At 43.0% G+C, this 27,693-nt stretch overlaps 1 long non-coding RNA gene across 1 annotated transcript; it reads left to right on the top strand.

The window, feature by feature from the left end:
• The first annotated feature begins 2,266 nt into the window (after positions 1–2,266).
• On the top strand, positions 2,267–9,564 carry LOC146180156 (uncharacterized). Its single transcript, XR_014700957.1, has 5 exons — positions 2,267–2,641; positions 3,675–3,734; positions 3,954–4,032; positions 4,965–5,190; positions 9,036–9,564. It is a non-coding gene; the product is annotated as an uncharacterized LOC146180156 (long non-coding RNA).
• The last annotated feature ends 18,129 nt before the right edge of the window (positions 9,565–27,693 follow it).

Genomic DNA, 27,693 nt, shown 5'->3' with positions numbered 1-27,693 from the left:
AGATTTCCTTGACCGTAGTGGGGCCTTTCGCGATAAGCATGTGGAAAGCGCCGTCATCAATTCCTGTGAGGACATGACGTATTTTAACGGCCTCGGTCATGGTCGGGTCAACGCGACGACGCATATCAACATTGTCCTCAATGTAACTGGTGAACGTTTCACCAGGCAGCTGCAGTCGCGACCGAAGACGCTGTTCCGCGCGGAGTTTTCGGACGGTGGGGCGGCCAAAGACATCAGAAAATTTCGTCTTGAAATTCGCCCAGGTGGCAAAGTCCGACTCGTGGTTTCGAAACCACAGATTAGCGACGTCGCTCAAGTAAAAGATCACATTATTGAGCTTACGATTGTCGTCCCAGGTATTGTGACGGCTGACCCGTTCGTAAGTGGTCAGCCAATCGTCGACGTCGTCATCGCTGCTTCCACTGAAGGTAGCCGGGTCCCGTTGACGAAGCGCACCTGTACGTGACGGGCGGAGGCAGGTACAATGACGTCGGCTCCGTCATTGGGGTAGTCACTGTTCTGCTGCGAAGTTCCAGGGCGAGATGAGTACAGGGAACCTCAGATTGACCTCCACCAAGTGAAATCTGGATTTAATGGTTGGTTGCAACGTCTAGCGCTGGCAGTAATTCGGGCACAGCAGGATCGGAATACCAGCCGCAGGGCACAGGTTCAGCGCGAGAGAGATGGGCGCCGGAGACCAGCGATGGTGATGGCGATGCCACAGCGTTGTTTCTTTATCTTCTTTACAGTCCATAAATCTTTCAAAGGTAGCCGGAGCGTTGCAGAGCCGAAAGGCATCCTATTAAATTCATATAACCAATGGAGTCACGAACGCAGTCGGATGCATGGGGATCTGCCAGTATCCTGACCGTAAATCAAAGAGAAAAAGTAGGAAGCTCAATTGAGGCAGCCAATAGCATCATCAACGCGCGGGAGCGGATACACATCCTTTTTTGTGACAGTGCTGAGACAGCAACAGTGGACACAAAATCACCATGTTCCTGAATAATTCCCAGTTGCATCATATCGTGGACCTGCTCGTCAATTATCTTGCGTTCTGAAGGTGACAGACGGTATGGCGTGTGTCTAATCGTGTGTGCAGGCCACACACTAAACAACTTCTCACCCTTAAGGGTGGAAAAAAGGGTGCGCCGCGTATTTGCACCCAATAGCGCACCCTTAAAACACCCTATTTGGCAGTATCTCACCTTTAAAGGTGCGAAAAAGGGTGCGCTACAAAATTGCACCTTATTTCGGCCGATGCGCCCTATGTTAAGGGTGCAGAACGGGCCTTTACCAAAAGGGTGCAAACGGCGGCGCTGAAAGGATGCGGCAACAAATGCGTGCTGCAATTAATTACATGTATTTGTATTCACCCTGTAACGGCCTCACGGCTGACAGTATCAATAAATAATAATAAAATAAAAAATAATAATATATTCGAATGGTGTACACGTCACAAAGCGCCGTTCTTAATATGTATCACGAAAAAATAAAGTGGAATTGAGCGACGGTAACCACAGAAAATATTGAACGTTTGTATAGATGTTTAATCAGTTAGGAAAGTTGATTAGTTCAATTTTTTTTTAAATGCATTGCAGTTAGCATGCAGATATCATTCACATGACCTTTGCATCAGCAAAATACAATCAGTACTGGTTTAGATAGTGCATGAAAATTGTACTGATTATAAAAAGAAAGAGAGAGTTATCTGCGTCTTCTAATCTTTGTCGGCACATCTACCAGGCAGCTTTGTTCAGCACCGTATTACCTGCACGCATAGCGAGACACTGCTGCGCACAATACCTAGACAACGGACTTCCTACTCGGGTTCCAATTCTGCTGCTTCATTTACTGTGCTGCCGATTATATATTTCAGACAGTTGCCTCTTTTTCAAAACTGATTTTCTACAACAAAATTTCATGTGCACTTTGTTCGGCTTCGCTAATCCATCACCGGAAAACGATAATCGTATTAATGATGTCATATGAGCTGGCACGTGCACTTTTCAAACTCACTGCAAAGCAAGCAGCAGGTCGTTATTTCACATTGCCCCCAACTGGCAATTTCCTGGGTATTGCACTGATTTCTGCTGCCGTTATTATGCCTTTAAGCCAAAATACGGCACTAGAAATAACACTAAAAAACAGAACACACTCAAGTTTCATTTTTTGTAACGAAACTGAAACAGAAACGAACTATGCTTTTACCATTTCACCACCAGGCGGCCGCCGGTAGCTACCCAGGCTACCTTCCTCTCGCCAACATGGCCGCTTGCACGCTGCTGGTGTGACCACGTTTCGACGACCGTTAATCTGCAGCATCGATTGCGAACCGTCGTGAAATGTGCTGCGTTTCGCGTGCATAATTGTTGCAGAAGTGTGTACGCCTGTGAAGTGCCGTCGGTAGGTGATGTTTCGGCCAAACGGGCATTTGTCGTGCCGGTTAGTTTTCAGTGTTCGTGCTCTTTGTTTTGCTCAAGCGTATTTGTTGGTTCACCGTGTCACGCTTGAGAGGTTCGAAGGAAGAAGGCGTGGAAATGTTTTTCTGCGGGACCAACTGAACTCACACTTGTTGGTTCGGCATCGGTGGTGCGAAGGCGAACAGCTTTGTGCATGGCTCATGCATTCGTCTGTAAAGGTAAGCATATTCAATCACATTCCGAGGCGGGCAGTGCGGGAACAGTAACAATGGCCTACCGCATTGCTGCACTGTTTATCGTTTGTTTTGGAACGTGACACAACGGGCGGGAACGGAACGCGCTTGATTTCAGCTGACTGCAGAAATGTTATCGCTCATGAAGTTGGATGTCGCGGCGGTTATGTTCGCAGATTTGCCGCAAGAAAATGGGACTCCTTCCTTACAAAAAAAAGTAAATATAAAAAAATATAAGCGTACTGGGCTTCCTTGCTTTACGCGCAGGAGGTTCACGAAACGAAATTTTCTTGGAAGTTGGGTGATGAGCACTGATTTGTCAGTCTCTCGGCCTCGAAACTCGTTTCTATTCGTGCTAGTTCACGTTATGGGGCAAAGTAAAGGAAACACAGTATGTTTGTACATAAAATGTTTAGCTGAATTTCGAGATAACGCTAGCACTTTGCGGACATAGGAACTCAAACCACTTTCCCATCCGTTATCGCGGCTTTTCCTCTCCGCTGATCATCCCTAGGTAGCATGTTAGATAGAGGTGAAATGGAGAAGCGCATGGGGGGTATGGTGCCTTGTGAGTGCGCGTAGCGAATTTACTGAGGTCTAAAAATATTCTTTAGCCATCCTGTATGATCATATCCCATTTGCCTCTGCGGGACGTCAAACCGCATAATTTACAAAGCACCATTTTGAGTGGCTACTATGCCCCACCAATGTTATTTTTCCCCATCAGGATTTACATATTTAATTTCTGTAAGGGGAGGGGGGGGGCAGGGACCTCTGTCAGGCTTTCACATAGCCTTTAGTCCCTGCCTCCTCTCGCTTGTACGAGGAATCAATAAACCAATTCCAAAATCGCATCATAAGCTGTTTTTATCGTGAGGGTCTTGTATCCACTTGCCTGGAGTGTAAAGTCTTGCTTTTGGGTTGTGATGCTTTTCTTATGGTTTTTACACTTTCTTCCTACAGTCCTTTATATTTTGTGTTGTCGGTAGTGGGCATTACAATGAATGGATATTTGCAGGTGATGCTTCTGCATTCAAGTAGAAGTTAACAGCTTGGATTCTAGGCCAGAAAGCGTGCAGTAAGTTGCTGTTACAGTGTTGCTATGTGTTTTGTTCTGACCAAATGTTCACTTTCTTTGCTCTTTTCCTTAAATCTACTATTTGGAGCAGTTCTATTTGCCTGTTACAAGAGCCATAATGTAGGCCAGCTAGTTTCTTTGTTTCCAGTTTCTGCGTTTGGTTTTGAATCAGCATTTTCTTTTTGTTTTGTTTTCATACTGTGCTTGCTTTGGGCACAGGCCGATCGATCGCAGTCATGGCTTCAAATTGGCCTCTTCCTGGAGCTGTTCTTGCACGACACAAGCTATGGATTTCGTAGTAAGTAAAACATCGCTTTATGAGTCTTGCGAGCAAATTGAGATTAAGATTGACAAACCGCTCTAGAAGCAGAAAAAAAGGAATGCATATTCTCTAGATTTTTTCTTTTTTGTTTAGTCCGTAAATTTTGAAAACTTAACCTCCTTGGTTTTATGGCTCGCATTCTCTTTTCTTTCTTTCGTGTGATAGTATGCCTTGCAATAAAGAACGATTTTTTATAAAAATAAGTACGCACCGTATTCTTAAAGGAAGTATACCAAGCCCCATTGATAAGTGGCCTTTGCTAGATTTTCTTTAGATCCCATTCATACTGTTCGATATTCACATCTCCATTTTTTTTTTGCACCGAAAGTAAGGTTTCATATTCACAAATTGAATTTTATGCTGTCATTATTGTTTTTTGAACTTAATGGATGACATCTCATCAATTGGTTTCCTTCCACAGTTTCTGCCAAGATATTTAAAAACAACTTTCTTAAACACCAAATAATAGGCTTGAATAGGCTTTTTTTTTTTCATTCCTTCTGTGGTCCAGTATACAAAGATCTGCATGTGTTAAAACTCTGGCAATGCCTGTGTTGTACTGGCACTCATGTAGCTTCAAAGCGCCTGCTAAAAGTTAGCAGAATTTGTGGCAAATACTATTTCTGATTTTTTTTTTCTGGGAATCAAAAAGCTATCGCTTGTAATATTTCAGCAAAGGGAGGAATATTCTGCAGAATGGGGCATCAACATTTGCATAATGCGCTCCAGTTTCTCTCTGCATGCTGTGGAGTATATTTTTGTGAGTGGTTATATAACTGATTATGTAACTTACTTTTACATGTTTCAGAATACTTTTTCGCCAAATCTGATTGCAATTTAGGGCATGCAATGCTATTATTACTGCTGATCAGTCTTTTGTAATACAGGCTTGTCTACTTTACCTGCAGCTACTTTGGAACCCTCTTCTAGGTCACCACTCATCACTGACAAGGACAAGGTGGCTCAAGCTGCAGTGCATTCTGTGGATCCAGCTTCAGACCATTTCTTGCCTGTCGACTGCCCTGCTGCACACCTCTGAGCTCTGGCATATTTATGCAAGCCATCACCCGCCTGCAACTGCTTGGGATGTGCAATTAGAGAGAATGGAGTCATGCAGTCACGTTTTCAACTCAGGTTAGTTACGAGACTGGTAAACAATTCTTAATTTTGATGTATCACCTTCTTTACCATTGACATTTGTTGCTGATTAGCGTAATTCATACACCTACATGGCCTATCAGGAGACGTGGAACTAAACCATAGACCACACATAGCAGCCTGCCTGCATTCCGTGCAATTTATCTGAAAAGTTTTATTATAGTTGGAACTTACAGAATACAAAATCTTCACTTAACTCACTCTTATTTCCTGCTCTATTGAAGATACATTTGGCTGTTGGCCATTTTGTGCTGGCGCACTAAAAAAGGCTGGGCAAATTGAATACCTGTGGAAAACAGGTGTAAAATGCCATTTTTGCCCTATCAGAAAGTTGCAACTTTGGAGACCTGCTGCTAGCGTACAGAAATTTTGTCATCCATACCTTTTTACCCACTGAATCTATGCAGCCTTTACCTCTGTGAGAATGATTAAAAACCCGCTTTTCTGTTGCACTTGAGTTAGTAAAAGATCGCAACAATTACTCCAGAAACAGCATGCTACAAAAAAGTCCATTTTCAAACTTAAATACGGGCATGATGTGCTATGTCGTTAGCGTTAAAATCGTTTTCTGTTTATTATTTAGATTCTTTGCTTATTTCCTTAATTTCACGCGAAATTGGGAGCACCTTGAAAAAAAAATACCATATAGAAACAAGTTAACAGTCCTGGCGTTCTCCCATGAAATTTTAAGCAATAGCGAATTTAATCCACTTCAAGCAATCATCAACACTGCCAACAAGCAGAAAGGGACTTTATAAGCATTGAGAAGGCTTTGGATATTGCATAAGATAAAATGTAACTAAATTCAGCAAATAATAAATTGAACTTTTGACTCCTACTTCTTAAGAACAAGCCATAAGCACATCTACAGAGACAATATGCATTCAGTTTTATATTTATTTTTATATCTTTAGCTTACATAGCAGAACACTTTTTTGTACTTGATATTTTTAAAGTACTTAGGATTGTTTTTATGTCAGTTTAAAGAAAAATAAGATGCTGTAGTTTTTTAAATTCAAGTCACAGTTGTCTGTTTTTTGGTAATTTCAAATATTTGCCGAATGCAAGATGATATGGAGAAAGAACAAACAAGTCTAGAACTTCCAAATTTTGAGAAATAGTGAACTAGGCCAGGGTAATGTGCAGAAAGAGTTTTAGTGGCAACACTGCAGTATCCTGCAGTATCTAAACTCTAAGACTACTTACTGCCACTCTTCAAAGTTACCTCTCTTTTTCTTTTTTATTACTACTCAACTAGAGGACCTTAAAAGAAGATAAAATAATGATTCTCCTTTGTATTTGCTGTATCTGTACACATTGTTTGTTTCCAGGAATACTAAGAAAGGGTTGAGGGTGAGCCTCAGTCCAGTAGCCAGCATTTAAAAAAAAGTACTTGTCCTCATCTTGGCAGTGTGGTCATCGGTTGTGGAGCTTGCATATGCTTTTATTTCAAAAAAAGAAAGCAGAGGACGGAAGGTGAATAGAGCTAAGGGTTAAGAGAATGTTATTGTTTAAATAGCTTCCTCTGAGCTGGGCTACAGCAGCAGTAGCAGAGTACTTTTGAAAAACATTCTGGAGGTGGCAAATTATATACCAGCGTTAGATGTTCAGGAGTGTAGTGATAAAAAAAGAATTATATGTCGCATGTGACTAGTGAAAAATTATCAAACGTTATCAAGAAGCAAAAATATAAAAAGACAGAACGTTGGGTAAACACGTGGAGTCATGCATTAGAAAAAGTATTCATTACCTACTGGCTAGAATGCTCCTGCTATAAACAAAAATTAGAGACAGGGCAATGAATGAGCGTAACATTAAATGGTCATCGGGCAGGCACAAGCAAAACATTCCTGATTGCAGTCTTCAGCCTTTAAGTGAAATTAGTCATAATTTTGATTAAATTAGGGTATTTATCTCAAGTCAGCTTTAATTCTACAAAAAGCAACTATAGGGAGCCATTTCTAATCCATGAATTTAGAGCAGTGCAAAATAAATATCTCAAAAGGAACATTTTAATCCCTTAAATACAATCCCCCCGCACCACAAGTAGTTTGCAAGGCAGTCACATGCACCATGAATGGGGCAATTTATTTCTAGCAAGTGTACCTCCACTAGCATAGGCTCAACGTGTTTAGTAAACATTTCCTCTTTATCACTGGTGACATTGGTTACCCCTTGAATCTTTTTCGTCTGGTAATGCCTTTTTTTGGCAGGTATAGTTTACTCAAATTTATTTTTTCAGTTGCCCTTTCTCCACAGCATTTCATTTATGTTTTGCATGGCATTCTTAGCCTATGCTAGTACTTAACCAATTCCAAATAGCTCTTAACAACTATTTAACTGCATCTGTATTGCCTGTTCCTTTCAAAACAACATGCGCCAGCATTGAACCTGCTTTAGATGCTGACTTATCTACCCCATACTGTAGCTTTGCCTGCTACTGCCATCGTTTTATTTTGTTTTTCTGGTGCTAGACCACCCAGACCAAAATCATAGAAGTTAATACCCAGGCAAACATAATTGCGCTTCTTGCTCTGCCCCTCTTTCCCTCCCCTTCCTCCCTTTCTCAGTTTTCTTCTTGGGAAGTAAAAGGTTCTTCCCTGCCAGTGATGCTCATGGTGTCCAGATAGACAAGTGCCTTTTCAAACTTTTGACTTGGCTTGTAAACTGGAGCTTTTCTGCTACCCTTCAATTCTCATTCATGCTATGTAGCCACCTTGCTCTTGTTCTACCCTGGATCATCTTACAACAAGTAGTATGTATATGTGCAGGTAATGGCCACAGTTCTATGGGCCTCTACTGCCCAAAAGGGAGTCTATAATCTGCAAGACTAACAGTAATCCTGTTTATCTACTTGCCAAGTAAAACCATAAATAAAAGGTGATCTAAAGGCCTAAAAACATATTATTGGATGGCTGCTGAACGTCATTTTGATTCCGTAGCTTACTGTCTTCAGGATTTGTTATAAGCTTTACCATATAGCATGTCAAATTGTATTGTGCAGAAGAAAATAATTCCTTTAGAGCTATGATGGTAAAGAGCAACAGAAGCATCAAAGAGCCCTAGAACTGTAAGCAAGAGCGGGTGGCACACTGTATCTGCAGGTAGAGCGGTTTCCCAATCATACAACATGAAAAAAAAAAAAAAAACTGAAATGCTGCTTTCAACAAAAGGCTAAGTTTTAAAATGTGCAGTCTTCACCCACATACTTATTGTCAGCATTCCACCTGCACTAATGCAACTTTTTTTCTGTTTCATAATGCATTTTTAATGACATCTCTAAATAATTTGCAGATTACAGTTGGCAAGGAAATTGTGTCATGTTACTTTTCATCAGTGCTTAATTTAAATTACAAACATATTGATGTGAGTAAGTTTGGAATAATTACAAAAATACGAAAGCTGCCAGTTTAGACATTGTAGGTTTGCTGCCTTTTGCCCAAAAATTTACATTTGGCTTAAGCAACTTTTGTGTGCATAAATATCAAAGAAGCCATTTGTATTGTTATTGTTAGCGTTCTTTGTATTATAGTGAGATAATTTGTAGCATTTAAGTAGCTATAAAAAAAAGTGGGTTTGAAGGAATACTTTAACAAATCTTGAAGATGGGTTAGATGGTGCATTGCAACTTGACGAAAGGTAAAAGCGCACAGGAAGACACACACCCGAGCGAAGACAACACAGGACACGCGGACACACAGGACAGTGTGTGTTCTGTGTCGTCTTCACTCGAGTGTGTCTTCCGGGGCACTTTTACCTTTCGTTGAAGGAATACCTCTTCAGCAATCGGTACCCAATGCGATATTTTATTGCCACTGCAGGACTCGTGTTCCAGCTACTCCTGTCAGCATATACTCTGGGGAAAATATTGAAGATGTCGACCTGCTGTGCATCAAGGTGGACCGTGAAAAGCTGTTCTCTGCGACAAGTGGGCTGGAGTGACTGGCAGCTGTTTTGTCCGCCAACATCCAGTATGACTGCAAGCTATTTTACACATGTTCTAGAGCGCCTCTTCTTTATTATGCATTTATTGTACCTAGAGTGGTGGCTACGAAGTTCTTGAACAGTCACCTAAAGTATCTTAATTTTCATGTGCAGGGAGTTGCATGTTCTGCTGTCTTGTCATAAATATACTTGCCTTTTTTGTATATCTACAAATTTCTTAGCCATTCCTGTAGGAGATGGTGCCATTCACTAAATGAGTGATGCAATATTTTTACTCGGTCATGTCATAACATTGTGATATGCACTGTAATAAATTGTAGACATTCCTCCAGCTTAAGTAATTTTGAGTTGTCCAACCCTATAAACCAGCCAGATAACTTGCTGATAGTGTGAATAAACTTTGCTACCAAAACTGTAGGTGTCACTTGTATATGATTGTAAAGCTGCCTCTGAGTAACTTTGCTGCAGACACTTTTTCCCATTACTGTTTCAGGAATCGCCATGCCCTATTTTTGGTATGTTTTTGCTCAGCATGGTTGTCTGAACAGTTGCCAAGCATCTCCATGACATGCACAGAGAGACCTTCAAATTGAGCTGTATACACGTCATTGTGCCTCATTGAAATTACATATACCTAAACATGGAAAATATTTGTTAGATGCTTATAGGATGCTCTTCATAGACTCGCCCTGAAGCAGAAGCCTGGGATTGTGTGGCAAGAAATGCATGCACAAATATTGAATTCTGTGGCCACATATTTTTAGTTGCATTGTTTTTGCCCTCAACTTATTGATAGAAACACAGGAACTCCTCGTCAATGCTGACTAGCAACCGAGCAGACTTCTCTGCAATGCTTTAACCAGTGCAGGGAAAAGTGAAAATGACACTTCGGACAGATCACGGGTGCATGAAAACTGATATTCAAAGCTTTAATGCATCCCTGACCTGTCCGAAATGTCATTTTCACTTTCTCCTGCACTGGATAAAGCATTGCAGAGAAGTGTGTTCGGTTGCCAGTCAGCATAGACGAGCAGTTTTTGTGTTTTTACCAATAAGTTTAGGGCGAAAACAATGCAAACTAAGAATATGGGACAACAGAATTCTATATTTGTGTACACATTTCTCGCCACGCATCAACCCAGGCTTCTACTTCAGATTGAATCTATGTGGAGCACCCTTTTAGCACCCATTTGGTTAGGGTGCGAAGGAAAAACTGCACCCTTAGACAAGGGTGCAACCATCGCACCCTATAAAATTTTAAGCTGGGCACCCTTCTTTAAGGGTGCGGTATCTGCACCCTATTCTTTGCACCCTATTGGTTGCACCCTTTAGGCAAGAAAGGGTGAGCGTCTGGGGACAAGCCAGTTTCCACCCTTAAGGGTGAGAAATTGTTTAGTGTGCAAGTGCCAGTCATGTGATGGGTGCGGGAAGGTGGAATCGGTTGTCGCTGATCTCGAACACGTCCACATGTTACATAAGAACTTCCATCAATATCTGGCGGTCGCTCGTGGGCAGCGATTCGTTTATCATGGACTGGAACTGGGAATCAGTAAGGTAAGGTTGTCTAGTTGATCGAGAACCGCCGTCACTGAACGCGGCGATGTGCATAGAAAGGCGTTCTTCTTCGAAGTCGGCGAATTTCAAACCACGCGGCAATACGGCAGGTTTTTTTTAATGGTTAACAGTCCAAACCGTGGCGCTGCCTCCGTTCACTCGAAAAATGCTGCGGGGTGCCAACACATTCTTTTTCGCGCCAGCAAGAGGAACGGGTTCCACCAGAGCGTTGAAAGCATTGGGAACCGCTCCCGAGGATCCAACTGGGACGAAGATGGCGGACATCGCCTGAACGACGGTAGCTTCCAAGACAGAAAATGCTTGGGTAGTCGGCCGCGATTTTTTTATGAGAACCGATAGAAGGCTAGGGCTTATTGATATCCCGCCACGGTTAATGTCGAGATTTGCGCCACACTATTGTAAACCTCGACAAGTTCTCGGCCACATGTTTTTTTTTCCCTGCTCAGGATGTTTGTTTCCCCCAGCTTCGCTTCACATGTTTTCTTTTCTTTTTCCCCGCATGTTATATAATGTGGTATGAAAGTACCAGTGCCAGTCTTAATCGCGCAATTCTAGTCGGCAAGGCGATCATTAATGCATCGGCCCGTTTGGCGAATGTAGTATACTCAACACGTCAGCGGGACCTGGTTCACTATACCCACTGTAGATTTCACAAACGGCTTCGCATGTTTTTTCTGGCATTCCACTCTTTTCGATTTGTTCGGATCCGTTTTGACACACAAGGGAGAAACCTTCTCGGGAGCAGAAAAAACACGGGAATTTTAAAATTTTGTAGCTACATATTTCCAGTTATGTGCCACCTTATTATTTCGAAAGCATTACCTCGCTATGTTCAGATTTTTGTCCGCAGAATGTGCCCGCAAAATCATGTCTTCATCAGTTGTAATAGAGAAGTGGTACAGGTTAATGAGTGGCGTTAGTAGATAGTGACGTAATGTGTGTTCGAAAAATAATTCGTCCAGTAAGTTAATTAGGTAATTAGAATAACTGGTTCGCATGAAAGGAAAGGCGCAGTATGTCACACATTCTGTGGACACCTGACCCGCGCCGTAAGGGATGAGAGGAAGGTTAGAGTGAAAGCGGAAACGGGGACAGGGTGGCCGTAGTGAAGGCGTCAAGGATGTTACGTCACGCAAACGGAAGTAGACCCGAAAAATGGCATAGGAAGGGATTGGCGCAATTTGAAGGTACCAAAGACTAAGAAGGGTAACCGAAGTGAATTAAGCAACTAGAAGCAACCAGAAGCAAGCAGCACCAGCATCCGTGTTTTCATATTTCTCAGCGATCACTTTATCCTCCGGACGCGAATAGCATCGGAAAGGGTAAGATGCCGGATAGGACAAGCAAAACAAACGGACTGGAACGCGTTCCGCGGGGCTTGCAAAAAGCCTGAAGGCGGCATCCAATCACTAGACGAATGGAGTGGCACGTTGACAAAAACGCGAGACAAATGCACAAAAAGTGTAAGACTTACAACAACGCCCGAAGTAGACAGGTACCTTCTGCGACGATGGGAAGCCAGACCCAGTCTCACCAGAAGATGGCGGAAGCAAACACACAGCAAGAAACTAAAACTAAAGATAGCCGAAGTTACGGCAAAAGCTGAAGAATACGCAGCGCAACTCGCGAGACAAAATTGGGAACAATTCAGCGATTCGCTTAAGGGAACCTTAGGTACGGCCAGAACCTGGAATCTGCTAGGAGCACTAATTGATCCGACCAAAACAAAATCAGAAAACAATAAAAGCATCCACAGATTCATCCTCTCCTTCGAGGGTTCGGACACCAACATTTTAGAGAAGGCACGAAAAAAATGTTTCGGTGATCACAACCCCTCACGATACCAAGGAACCTATCGCGGAGCCGAAAACGAGAGACTCGACCACCCAATAACTGTGGAAAAAGTTTATGCGGCCATAAGGAATACGACCAGAAACACGGGAGCAGGAGCCTGATCCGAAACCTGAGTGATGACCTCATACAAGAGCTCGTAAGCTTTCTAAGCAAACACTGGGAGGCGGAGACGGTTCCCGAAGACTGGAAACACGCCGAAGTAATTATGATTATTATACATGGCGAACAGCTCCAAATTGATAATCTCAGGCCCATCTCGCTCAAGTCTTGCCTCGGCAAGCTTTACGAGCGGGTGGTGATACTCAGACTAGAAAATTTCATGGAAGATAATGAACATGTACCCCATACCATGTTCGGCTTCAGAGCAAAACTCTCGACGCAGGACGTGCTGCTTCAAATACAAGATGTGCTCCGCAGCATACCCCGAACGGGTGAAAATGTCATCATGGCCCTCGAAATCAAGGGAGCATTCTATAACGTCAGTCACGAAGCGATCCTTAGAGGCCTAGACGACCTGGACTGCGGACGCAAAATCCACGGATACGTCAAAGGCTTCCTGTCAGATAGAACTGCCACCATCGGCATGGGAGACTTTCGAGCGAACAAAATTCAAACGCCAAACAAAGGAACACCCCAAGGATCAGTCATCTCACCTATCCTCTTCAATATAGCTATGATAGGACTAGCACGGAAACTAGAGAAGTTCGAAGGCATCAGGCACGCCATGTATGCAGACGAAATAACAGTCTGGACGAACACCGGTTCCCTCGGGGAGAAGGAAGAAAAATTACAGGAAGCGGCCTCCTGTCTACAGAAATATCTCGGAGAAAGAGGACTCGCGTGCTCGACCGAAAAATCGGAACTGCTTCGAGTGTGGAAAGGCAAACAAAACCGGACCGTCCCAACCAGTGAGAACCTGAAACTCAACATCTACCTGGAAGGAATGCCCATCCCGGAAAAGACAACAATAAGAACATTAGTTATGTGGGTTCAATCGAACCAACGCAGTAGTCACACTTTTACCGTGCTCAAAACAACAGCGCTACAAGTGACACGCATCATCACCCGCATCACCAACATGCGGCATGGCATGCGCGAAGAGGACACACTAAAACTAGTTAGAAACCTATAGTGAGCCGAATTATGTACAGCCTGCCCTACCAGTGCCTCAACAAGAGTGAAATACAACAAGCGGATGCCCTGCTACGCAAAGCGTATAAGACGGCGCTCCGATTACCGCGCAACGCGTCCACAGAAAAGCTCATGGCGCTTGGATTGCAAAACACATTCGAAGAATTACGCGAGGTGCAGCTTGAGTCGCAGAAAATCTGGCTGCTGCAGACAACGACTGGAAGAGCGCTCTTACAGAGACTCGATACTGTGAGCAGTTGCGAGAAATAGCGAGGACGGTAACGATCCTCGACGAACTTCGCAAGTTCCTCAAGGTAGCTTCAATCCCGAGAAACATGGACCCTAACCTCCACCAAGGTAGAAGAGAAGCAAGGGGCGATTTTATTCAGAAAACATACGCTCCTCAAGGCACGATCGTGTATGCAGACGCGTCCTCGAGAGGAGGACACAACAAAATTGCATTGGCCACGGTGGTCGATTCGTCTCTACGCGAAGTGACCAGCCCCTCTATCCGACATTGCACAGTAGCAGAGGCCGAGGAAGTAGCCATTGCTCTAGCGGTGGCGGAGGGCTATAGAGCTGGGCTGTCGCCAACGATACTCACGGACTCTCAAACAGCCTGTCGAAATTTCATGAATGGTAGGATTGGTCGTCACGCGCTCCGTATACTCCTCGAAGCGAGCGACAGAATTAAAAACCACGAAGAAAACACGACCAGACACAAAATTATGTGAGTACCGGGGCACATGGGGGTGGCAGGGAACCAAGAGGCTGACAGGATAGCTCGAGCATACACTACTTTCCCAGCATCCGACGTGTCCGCATAACTTTTGCCAGCACCCAAGCATACTCGGCCATACTAGAAAACTATAGAGGAAGAAGAATGCGATATTCCCCACCGCACAGTTCTCTCACCAGAGATGAAGCTGTCATATGGAGAGAATTAGACGGGTTCATACCCAAACCTACACATACCTACACATACCAAACAAAATGCACCCTACCATATACGCTGACAGATGTCCGTGGTGCGATGAAAAACCAACACTATGTCACATCACATGGGCCTGTCAAAACATAGATGTGGTCCCCAAAATTCGAAACCCGAGTGCGGAGCAATGGGAGACTCTGCTGTCCAGCGACCGCTGCGAAGACCAGCAAGGTCTGGTACAGCGAGCCCAACGGGCGGCAGTAGCCAGCGGAGCTCTGGACTGAGGGCAGCCGACCATTGTGCAAGAGTGGACGAAGTCGACGGAGAAGACTCTTGTGGATTCAACAAGCAGACATCTCTGAAGGCGTCCTAAAAACAGCCAAGTAATATAGGGCTAAATAAAGTTTTTCCTCCTCCTCCTCCAATGCAGATTCTTCAGTGCTTTTATTTTTTTATGTACGGTATTACCACAGGTTTACTTCTATCTTTGAAAATCTTCTTTTGACTACTGTTAGTCAAAAGAAACTTGTCAAGAGAGCTCTAGTACTTCGGATCGAACCCGGGACCACGGCGGCTGCGTTTCGATGCAGGAGAAACTAAGTGGCGTCCGTGTGCTGTGCGATGTCAGCGCACCTAAAGGTCTCCAGGTGGTCGAAATTACTCCGCAGCCTTGCTCTACGGCTTGCATTTCTCTCCACTTTCACTCCTACCTTTTCCCATACAGCGCGTTTTAAGCATCCACAGAGCAAGTGTGACAGGTACTGCGCCTTTCTCTTCCTGTGAACCCATGAATAATTCCGCGTGAGACGGGTACTGCAGTATCCTTTCCTATAAACCAATTTTAAAACACAGTCACAAGAGCGGTGAACTGTGATGCGCTCAATGGAACGCTATTTGTCTTCGACAAGAGGCACGCAATGTAGTACAGTAAAGTAGCAACGCTCAGGCTTTCGCATTTGTGCATTGCAGATCCTGCATTTCTCTCGGAATTTTGCAGACTGCATTTCTTGATTACCTCTCTTAATATACGTTATATACTCTCTTTATGTACTGTCGTCGCTGCCACCCATACCTTCGAGCTAGCTCGCCAACATACTCGCCTGTTCTCGCGGTACACTTTTTTTTCTGGATGCTTGCCTGTGTGTCACGTGAAGGCCTCTGAAATGCCTACTAACGCCGAGCTTGCTAAACGAGTAGAGGATATTGAGTCAAAACTTGAAAACGTGGGTGACTACCTTACAGAAGACATTTTTCGTAAGATCTTATTGAAAATGCAAGCTTCAGGACTCGATGCCGTGTAGCTTAAAAAGCAAGTGGATGGCCTTGAGTCCAGCGTTAAATTCTTAAACAGCATGGTTAAGAAACTGCGCGAGGAAAAAACCGCGCTAGCAGCAAACAAAACTGCACTAGCGGCAGTAAACCAAAAATAAAAGCCCAAAACTGTGAGTTGTCTAGAAAAGTTTCCGAGTTGGACCAATATTCTCGGATAAACAATGTTGAAATTAAGGGAAATCCGGTCACACAGTACGAAGGCTGTGTGGCCGTCGTACTCGCCACTGCAGACAAAGTTGGATGTCCTCTTGCACCATCTGATCTAGACGTTGTTCACCGAGTCGCGACGAGAGAAAGTGACAAAAAAGATATAATCGCTAGGTTTTGCTCACGCTGAAAAAAATCAGATGCGCGAAAAACTGGCTTGGTCTGCATGATATTGGCTTGTCAACACCCGAAAACAGCCCTTTTTTCGTAAATGACCACCTAACCATGCGGAAAAAAGATCTGTTCTCAAAAGCACTGTGGCTCAAGAAAGCGACGGCAATTTCTGTGGACGGACAACTGTCAGATAAAAGCAAGAAAAACAACCACAAGCCATGTGTATCGCACATCTGACGAGTCTGATCTGGCGCTAATCTGCGAGTCATAGATACACTTTTGGAGCGTTTGCATTGACGAATAAAGAACAATGGCGTCCTATCTTATGACAAGTGAGCTTTCTTCAAAATCTTTCCCCTTCTACAATCGCTTTTAGCGCGCGTAGCATTCGCAAGCATTTTTATGGCTTTGACAGTCTTTTTTCATCATTGGATACCCGGTTTTCAATAACTGCTGTTTCGGAGACTTGGCTGAACATCGATGTTAAAGATCTGTTCTGTCTCCCTTCCTATGCATCGGAATACTCACATCGGCAGTCGACTAACAATGGTGGTTCAGCTATATATATAAGGTCCAACATCCCATATAAGCGCAGGCACGACCTAGAAATCAGTGTCACTAACTGTGAATCTGTTGGGGTGGAACTTGCCAACAATTTTCTAAATACAGACCGAAAAACTTTTATTCTTGAGTTGCATCTATCACTCCCTATCTTCATTTGTCCCAGACTTCTGTACTGCTCTTGAACGTGTCATGACGACTTTAACTTCCGAAACTAAGAACATCATAATTGCGTGTGATATTAATATTAATCTTCCTGATACCAGCTCCTCTGATACCGTCAATCATGCTACATTTTTTTTAGTTTTGGTTTTGAATCCCTAATTACGCTGCCCACGCTTTGTGTGATTGGTGGTGGAGGTTCATTAATCGACCACGTGCTACCTAACCTAGCATTTCCACAAGACACCGGCATTCTGAACATTGACATTACAGATCACTACCCAGTTTTCATGAGCTTCAATTTCCATCCTGAACACAGCGCCATCTCGTATACCAAAGTTGTGCTTGATAAAGAAAAGTTCGTCGCTGCAGTTACTAACGAAGATAGGCCTTAACTTATCTCGGTGAACGACCCATAGCAAGCCTTTTCGTGTTTCTTAACACTCCTGATATCTTTCATTCCTGCTAACTCCCAGACACGTAAATGCAAGAAAACTATTGTGTCACCCCAAAACCAATGGCTAACCAACAAACTCCTAAAGGCAATGCGCACGCGCGACAACCTTTACAAAAAACCGCTTAATATCAAGCTTCGCGCTCGCTACAAAAGATTTTGCAATTGCCTATCCATGCAATTAAAGAATGCTAAAAGACGTTTTATTGAACAGCGAATTATCGAATCTGGTAGCAACACTAAAACAAAAGTGGGAAGTAACTCATTCCTAAACAAAGATACGCAACAGGTGCCGATAACGACTGTTACCCACGACAATGTTGTTTATTCTAGCCCTCGAGAAATTGCCAATGCTTTCCGTAATTACTTCTCGCTTCATAACTCAGCGCCAGCACCCCATTACGAGTTCGGCACAAATCATCCACCTTATTCATTTTTCTTATTGCCAACAAGTCCTGACGACATTGTTTCCATCATTTCCTCTCTAAAAATAACCAGCACAGGTCTCGATGGTGTTGACCCTATAGCTATATAAAACTAATCGCCCAACCCATATCTCTTGTTCTTTCTAATATCATCAACAGCATGTTTAAGACCGAAATCTTTCCTCACGAACTAAAGCCCGGCAGAATCACTCCGGTGTTTAAGAAAGGTGACCGCTCCTTGCTAACAAATTATAGACCAATCTGTGTACTCCCCTTTTTCAGCAAAATAATTGAAAAGTTAATTGAAAAATGCTTGACCAATATTTCAATAAATTTAATGTCCTTTCTCCTTTTCAATATGGATTTCACCCAGGCTACTCTACGGACCTAGCAATTTTATATTTAACACATAAACCTAAAAAGGAATTAGGCGCAGGAAACAGCGCTGACGCAGTATTTATAGACCTCACTAAAGCATTCGATTATATAAACCACTCAATTCTTTTCATGAAACTAGAAGCGGTAGGAATAACAGGCCCACCATTGCAACTGATTAAAAATTTCTAAAAAGACCGCAGCCAGCTAGTAAGTATTTCAGGCATTTATTCCGATGAAAAAAACTACTAATATAGACGTACCACAAAGCTCAATTCTAGGCCCACTTTTTTTTCTTGTCTATAATAATGACCTGCCTAACCGCCTGACTTCTTCAAAATGCGTCTTATATGCCGGTGATACTACAATCTTTAGACAAATTCATATCGACTGTAGTTATAGTAATCTTAACAAGGTTCTTGCTCATATTTCAAACTGGTGTGAACTTAATATGCTTCAGATTAATCCTTCAAAAACTTCCTTCCTTTTATTCACCTCAAGCCAGATAAGTATTGCATCCCCACCGTGTATTCGAATTGGACAGCATATAATTACACCAAGCGATTACTGCATCTACTTGGGCGTGAAGTTAGGTTCACATTTAAAATTTCATCTGCTCGACTACTGTTCCCAAGGATGCGGGATCGAATCCCGGCCTCGGCGGCCGCTTTTCGATGGAGGCGAAAAGCAAGGCGCCCGTGTGCTGTGCGATGTCAGTGCACGTTAAAGAACCCCAGGTGGTCGAAATTTCCGGAGTCCTCCACTACGGCGTCTCTCATAGCCTGAGTCGCTTTGGGACGTTAAACCCCACAAACCAACCAACCAACCAGCATATTGCCCACGTCAAAACTAAACTAGCATATGGCATACGCATACTAATCAAAGCACGAGCCTTCTTTTCACATTCTACGCTGATGTGCTTGTATTATGCATTTTAACATTCCCACATCACCTACGCCATTGTAGCCTGGGGAAAAACTTAAAACACGCATTTCATTTCTCTACAAACGATTCAAAATCGGGCACTTAGAATAATTACTTACACCTTCAATGACTCTAGCGCTAAGCATTTACTTCGTAATCATGGAATCCTGGCAGTCGCTGAACTCGTTGAATACAAACTATGCACATTCTTCTACAAGTTACTAAACGACGAACTTCCAGTATCACTTTTCCCACATATTTCACTAATAAATGATAACAAAACGCGATTCGCAAGAAATAAGAATTTATTACGACCTAGAGTACGAACAAATTATGGGAACAAACTTTTCATTTTTCTGCAATCATGGTCTGGAAGGCGTTACCATCCATCGTCAAATTTCTTAACAAAAACAGATTTGCATCCGAAGTTAAACGGTTCTTTTTAACAACAGAAAACTGATACTGAATAATGACTATGTTATCACCTTTGCGTGGTATGTATGTTTATGTGGTTTAACATGTTCAAAGTCTGTACTGTCATGCCTTTTTATTCCTGTATTTTATTACTGTTTGATTTTGTGTTTAACTTGCTTGCTCAGTTTGTTTTTTGTTGCAAAATAATGTTATTTTTATTATCAACTTATTTATTGTCTACGTTCAATTTATCTTACTGTGAATTGTTGCTGTCTTGTATATTAATCTTTATCTGTCATTTATCGGAGGTCCCGATACAGTCACTGACTCTGGGACCTCCTTCTGTATGTATAAGCTGGAATGTACTGAACGGATATAATAATTATTGCCAACCATTTGTGCACTCAAAACTTGTCCTTTCCCGCTCGTTACGTTCATTTCATATTTCTCTGCACCGAAAGTTTGGTTATAATTATTCATCCAATTAACCCACTCAATTTTTTTAATTGCACACATTTTCTTGACACTCAATAACCTGCCTACATACAAAAAAAAAAACAAAAAATTAAAGAGCACTCCAAAACCTGCCTTGGAGTAATCCGGAAGCAGGGATGGTTTACAGTATTCTAGTACACTGTAATGCTGCTGTTGGTTTCTTCTGGTTGCTTCCAGTTGCTTAATTAACTTCTTGTTTGCCCATTTAGTCTTTTGTACTTTCAAATTGCACACCAATTCCTTCCTTTGTCCTTTTTTCGGTTCTACTTCAGGTTGCGTGACGTCACGTCCTTGACGTAATGTTCACTATGGCACCCTTTTCTCTCTTTCCGCTTTCACTCCCGCCTTCCTCTTTTCCCTTACGGCGTGGTACAGGTGTCCACAGAACATGTGTGGCAGGTACTGCGCCTTTCCTTTTCTGTGAATCAGTATTCTAATTATTACCTATTTAACTTATAGGCCTAATTTGTTTTTCTGCAGTAACATAACGCCACCCTCTATAGATTGACACCACTCATTAACCTCTACTACTTCTCAATCAAAACAGCTGGGGACACGATTTCGCTGACACGGTCTGCGAACTGAAATCGGTGAACAGAGTGAAGTAATGCTTTCCCAATAATAACAATAATCCGTTAACAGACAAGGAAAGGCGCAGTATCCGTCACGCACGTTTCTATGCACACTTGAACCACGCCGTAAGGAAAGGGCACGATGGGAGTGGAAGTGGAAAGAGAAAAGAGTAGCAATGGAGGACTTTGGAATTATTTTTAATGTGTACTGACATCACGCAGAACACGGATGGCGCTTTTTGTAGTCTCCGTCGAAACATAGCCGCCGGTGGTCGGTTTGGAACGAGGATACTGTGAAGGGTGGCTGTTCTTGCTCCTACGGGGCTGGGACGGTAGGTCAACGTCGCTTGCGGCGGGGGCTAGCCAGCCACCCAATTTTTATCTGTTGTAGACCATCCTTACACCCGCCACTGCTTAGGTGGTGGTAATGGTTGTTTGTGCGCGCGTCTTTGTCTCCCTCTTCTTTTTCTTTCTTCAACTAGTTTCTATTCTCTCTGCACGGCGTTTCGATGGAGGCGAAAAGAAGAGGCGTCCGTGTGCTGTGCGATGTCTTGTTGTTGTGGCTGTAGGAAGAAGGAAAAGAAATTGTACGGACCTGCTACTGGCTCTGTATGTGAGCCACCTCCGCTGCCTCGTGCAGACAGAAGAGACTTATTCTGATTTATTTATAGGAAGGTAAAGGCGCGGTAACTGTCTCACTTGTTTTTCTGTGGACACAAGAACCGCGCCGTAAGGGAAGGGAGGAAGATGGGAGTGAAAGTGGAAAGAGAGAAAGAGGAGCCGTAGTGGAGGGCTACGGAGTAATTTCGACCACCTGGGGATCTTTAACGTGCGCTGACATCGCACAGCACACGACGCCTCTTCGTTTCGCCTCCATCGAAACGCAGCCGCCGAGGTCGGGTTCCAACCCGGGTACTCCGGCACAGTAGTCGGGCGTCTTACCACTGCACCACCCCGGCGGGGTAGACAGAAGAGAAAATAGAGAAGGAAGAAAAGGAAGAGGGAAAGAAAGACGCGTGCCGCAACAACAGCCGTCGTCCACAACCGAAGCGGTGGCGGGTGCAATGACGGCCTACAACAGATAAAACTTCGGTGGCAGGCTAGCCCCCGTTGCTACCTGCCCCAGCCCCTTCGCACGTTAAACATCCCCAGGTGGTCGAAATTACTCCGTAGCACTTTACTATGGCTCCTTTTTCTCTCTTTCCACTTTCACTGCAACCTTCCTCCCTTCCGTTACGGCGCGGTTGAGGTGTCCACAAAAAACGACAGTTACCGCGCCTTTCTCTTCCTGTAAGTCGATCAATCAGGCAGCAGAGGTGGCTCAGCTACAGAGCTAGTAGCAGGCCCGTGCATTTTTTTTCCGTCTTCCTACAGCCACAACAAACAACACTGCACCAGTGCGGAGGTACCTATTGTACATTATGAAGGAGGTTTATTTGGCGCGGTAGAGAATCGAACGCTTTATTACGTTATTTGAAAAGTAGAGTGCAGTGCAGGGAACATTGGCGGAATGTATTGTCACATCGCGCAAGGGAACGACAAAATAATGCGAATATTAGATGTCCAGCGAGAAGTGAGGTCTTCCCCGTACTCTATTAAAAGCAGCAATATTTCTGGGGAATGAACGATAATGCATTTCGACACACGCGGTGCTATATCTAGAGCGCTGTTACATGAATGGCCTCTATAACAAACTATTGCCAGCTTTTCTGAAGAAATTTAAAGCATAAAAAGCAAAAAACAATGGTGCTGTGCATGAAGCGATAGTGCGTCATACCATTAACTGCTTGAATTAAACGCAAAAAGCGCGTTCCCATTAACGCACTCTAGGACACATCATTTCAAAAAATTAGCTGTGGCTTAGCCTGAGTGATTGCTAGAGTGAGTGCGGCTAGAGTGCTATAAGCGGGGGGACAAAAATAAAACAAAGTGAACTTTTAAAAATTTATTGAAATCGTATCGTCGGTAAGCGCTTGCTATCGCGTGGTAATGTAAACAGCGGAGCCAGCATAGCTTCGAAATGTTTGTTTTTAGAAACGCAAATTCGTCAGTCTGCTTTGCGATTTCAGTACGCGTTAAATGTAATTATTTTAAGTAGGTTTAGCGGAAAGCAAATGTGCAATATATTTCATACAAGGGGGTATTGAAGTGAGTTTCAGAGGTAGTGGAGGGTTCCTGAAAAAGTTTTACCGCCTCGGGATATTTAATGTGCACAGACTTCAAAGGCAATCAGCATTTTTGCAAACCCCTAAACTATGGAACGTCTTTCTATGTTTAGAATGCCACTTTTTTCCGTTTAGATAGAGTGAGTCACTGTCCACGCATCTGCGTGTTTGTACACAAACACGAGGAAATAAACACAACACAGGCGCACTGTTGTGTTTCTTGTTGTGCTGTGTTGTGTTTTTTTGTGTGTGTCTTGTATTGTGCGCCCTTGTGTTTCTTTCCACGTCTTTGTGTACGTTTCGCTGCTGTTCTGGGTTCACTTCATCAAAGACTCTTGAAACTACACAAAACATATGGACAAAAGAGGAGTGACATGCGGAACAATATTATATTCCTCTATACTAGAAACAATAATTGCCCTAAATGAAGCATTTATTCCCACAAGTTGTGATTTTGACCAAAAGATGTTCTGAAAATTTATAAAAAGCAATACGGAAGCACCACATTTGTCTTGGTGAGATATAAAGTTTATTACCCCACGCTATTTAATTTATTATTGGTGCTGCGTCAGTATGTCGCCGATACACACGTTAGTCATACAAGTCCAACACGCATTTTCATACATGACCCTTCATTACGCTTGGTACGAAGATCCCTTCGGGGACTATATGCTGCGTGCATGTCCGGCATATGGACGGCCTGGCTAGGAATCGAAATGGCGACAAGCTTATTGCACCCTTAGAGCATATGTTTTGCTAAATTTGGCATTTACTCGGCCCTCCCAAGTATGAACATGAAGCGGAAAGAGGAGGCATTGTGGGAAAACATGAAATCCTTTTTTAGACTACCAACGGTGATTATTTGCATATTGGAACAGTTTATAGAGGTCTCAGCTAAATATTATCCTCTCAGTAATTCGAAAGGCCATCCTAATTTTTGAAATCCTTCACCCTGGCAAGAACTACCGCTACATATGCAGCGCGTGTGAGGGAGAACCACAAAATGCGAACATTCGTGTTTGGAACAGTCTCCTAGCTACTGAGAATGGGTGAGCATATTCTTTGTTTAGAAACATTTGTCTGCAACAATGCGTTATTTGTGTTTTCAAGGAGGCTGGTGTTCGCTGCGAACGCCGAGTATCTGGTGTGGTTATCAGTACTGGCACTTGTTAAAAGAATAAAGCGTCTTTCAAATACGAATCGCAACACAGTTTGTCTTACGCAACTGCGGTCTAAATACATTTATAACCCGAGGATCAACGGCTATGCGTGGTTAAATTTATAACACTACTTTTTCCACTGTAAACAAAAGCCTTTAAAGCTTAGGTGAATCGAGTGAGGCCTCTGTTGCTAGCATGTGTAATCCGCTGCATATTCTTCAATAGAAGAATACAGTACCATTACAATCATTCAGTTTTGAGTGAATAGGTTCAGGAGACTAAAACAATTTATTTTATACTTTATTCTAACGCTAACAATGTGCATAATGTAGAGGTAATAGGAAAGATGATACACATTTGCCAGAAGAGTAAAGTCTAGATGTAGTCTACATTTGAAGCGGAAGAGCGCAGATTAGTTATAGTATCACTCAATTACAGGTGAAAGTTTGGAAAGTTCAGGATCTCGACACGACAAAATCTGGTTTAACAGAGGATGACAACACTCTGGGGGAACCAACGAGGAAAATTTTATGGATATCATTACTTAGTGTGCGGTAGAAGTAGGAGATTAGATAAATACAACACCGGCAAATTATCTAGACAGGTAAAAATTTTGGACGAGATTATCGAGCATAAAAGGAGTTCTGTATACTGACGTATTCAATAGCCGAAGTAGTCAGGAAAAAGAGATTAGCGGTAGTCTAGAGCAGAAATCCTGTTTTCGGGCAATGTTACAGCTGCATATGCAGAACGTATACAGAAGAACGACGAAATGGAAACATAGGTGTTAGGAACAGTCCCCGAGCTACTGAGAATTGGCGGATGTATTGTATTTTGGAAACATGGTCTGCGACTACGCGCCAGTTGTCATCTAGTGCAACTGCCTCTACCTGTGCGTGGATAATGTCATTTGACGCACGCTGGACAGAATAGTCAACGCCAAACCCTTTAAGGAAGCATTTTAATAGACAGCCGATATAGGTCACAACTTTTAGAGTGCAACCACGTTTAAAGAAAGGTGGTATATGCCTGATACACGATGCCGCAAAGCCTGTGTTACAGAAAACCTCCTCAAACCATGGACAAAATTATTCAGTGCTGCAAGTAGCTCAGACTTCGTGCGTAAAATGAGGGTCAGTAAGCGTTAACCCGTATTCCACCGTACGACTCAAGCCGTGTCTTAGAGGGACGCTGCAGTTACGAGTTGAATATTAGTTTAAGATATACCGGTGCCTTCACTATGGATAAAACAAAAACATGCAGTCCACGGGCTCCTTTGCACGGCCCTCTGTTTACACCTTTAATCTCATCCGGGAATAAGCAGTGAACTGATTGGCGCTTTTCTTCAAATTATTTTTTTCAGGTTATTTTTTTTTTATTTTCTTGTCTAAGTGCTCTCTAGCATAGTTTACAGCAATAAAAGCTCCACAACATTCATGTGTAGGATACGAATGCTAGACAAGAGTAAATATATAGAACTGTAATCCTGATATACTGCAAAACTAATTTTCAGGAGCACCTTGATCGTTCTTTCGTTGAATGACAGATTAGCATGTATTTTAGCAATGTAGTTTGAATTAAAAAGGTAATAGCTGAACAAGGGGATTTGCGCCGAGTTCCTTCGATAGCAGGCAACGTTTTTTCATTCGGTCCCGACCATCGTACTGTATCATCGTCAGCCGCAACGCGGCCCCGAGAACGTCTACAAATCTTTAAATGGAAAACAAGTAGACGAAGATTCTGCAACGCCTGAAGACGGATGCCTGCCGATTATTTAAAGCGTTAATGCTCCAGTTTAACAGACCTGACGGTGTTGGCGCTGTCCAATAGCATTTCGAGACAATAAGCTCTTACATGTACAGGGGCTTATTTCAAAACGTGATACCCTTGCACTAAACCGAAGACGGAAGGTTAGATGGCATCGAAGCTCTAGTCTCTTGGATACCCAGTCACGCACAATAAACATAAGCTTCACGGATACATATGTGCTGCTTGTTTGAATCGGGGTAATCATTTTGTGTGGTTTCAACTTTTGTTTCATGATAAAGCGTATATGTGAAATAGCAAAGAACAAATTGACTGACCAGGAGGATTCATAGGAGCCTCTGAAAAGAGCAAATAGGGCACCTGCAGCGATGGTACAGTGGTTTGGGCGCGCGACTGCTATGTCAATCATACGGAATAGAATCCCTACCGCGGCGGCCGCTTTTCTAATGAGGTAGAAAGCATCGCGCCCACTTGCTGCGCGATGTCAGAGCATGTTAGTGGGCCCCAGGTGCATAAACGTTTGGAACCCCTTTACGACAGCATGTCATAGGCTTAGTCGCCTTCAAATTATACCGTCGCGCTCAATCCCTAAAATCGGTGGCTGTGTCTTCTAAAGCTTCTACCCGTTGGAAGTTTTACTTTAAAACAACCGACAGTAGAGTCCGCGCAGTCAGTGGAAGGGGATAATGAAGAAAGGCGAACAATATCCAAAATATTTCAAGAATGACTATTAGACCAAATACAGCCCAAGTGTCTCGCTTCTTAGGGCACTCCGGTGCCGGTTCTGTAAAAGCTAGATTTCACCTGTCGCGGCGAGAATTTTCTGATGGAGGCGAAGATCGTTCACATAAAATTTATCAGTTCATCTAATGAAACTGAGATATTACAGATTTTCAGTCGGCCACATGGGTTCTCAAATTGACCAGGTTTTAGCTCTATAACCTAAATCATGAAACAAAGTAACTAATCCACATTATTATTTTCAGTTTATGGGGCACTAATGTCTCGTGGTAGGCCATCAACGTCATGGGTGAGCCCAGTTTAAAATCTTAACTGGTGTTGTTCGAAACGGCGGATTGCAAATTTATAAAATGGTGACGCTATCAATGACAAGGTGAATAAAATGGGATACTTATTCTACAGCAGTAGACAGACATTTATTCGTTAATAGCATCAGCAAATTCGAGCGATTTCATTTTTGAGATACGGGATAGCGAGCTTTCAACTGTTTTTTCGGCTGTATTTTTCGAAAGTCATTTCCGACAGTGAAACGTGTCATAGTTGTGGCTTACTATTTGCCGCCCCCCCCCCCCCCCATATAGTTTTCCCCATAAAAATATTAATGTCGTGCGCCGAAGTCTGCCTCCGTTTTAAACGGCCGGCGGAAATATTCTGATCGGTCAAAAGTGCTATTCTTAAGAACGTTGTGAGCTCGAGCGGAAATTTCGAACACCCCACATTTAAGCAAACGTAACGAGAAATGAGAGACCAAATGCAGCATGAATTGGCGATAAATTTGTTCTAGTGTGAAGTTGCAGAAGATGTATTTGCTAGAATTCGAGTACAAACGCAGGCCTTTTGCGCACCTTGCGGGAACACAACGCTTAGTCCAAACGAATGGCCGTTGGTAACAAGGATGGTAGAGGTTGGTTGCTATGATTTTCCAGTGTGTTTGCTATGTTTAGTGTTAAAGTAATAAAATTTTATTAGGCGCCCAACTAAATTTTTGCATCACGCCTTTGTTCCATATTACAGTACAGTCTACTCTGAATCCTTGGTGTATGTTTATTTTACTTTTTGTATGGTCACAACATATGTTTCCTTTCAAAACACTATTGAGTAAAATCATTGCACCATTGCAGCAAAAGAGCGCTATTGGTGCCAGCATTTAGGACCTGCTTGCGATGTCAAATATA

Source organism: Amblyomma maculatum, chromosome 9, assembly GCF_055883805.1.
Source record: "Amblyomma maculatum isolate TAMU_Amacu chromosome 9, ASM5588380v1, whole genome shotgun sequence".
Classification (NCBI taxonomy): domain Eukaryota; kingdom Metazoa; phylum Arthropoda; class Arachnida; order Ixodida; family Ixodidae; genus Amblyomma; species Amblyomma maculatum.
The sequence above is the reverse complement of the archived record's forward strand: the minus strand, read 5'-3'. Positions and strand labels throughout refer to the sequence as shown.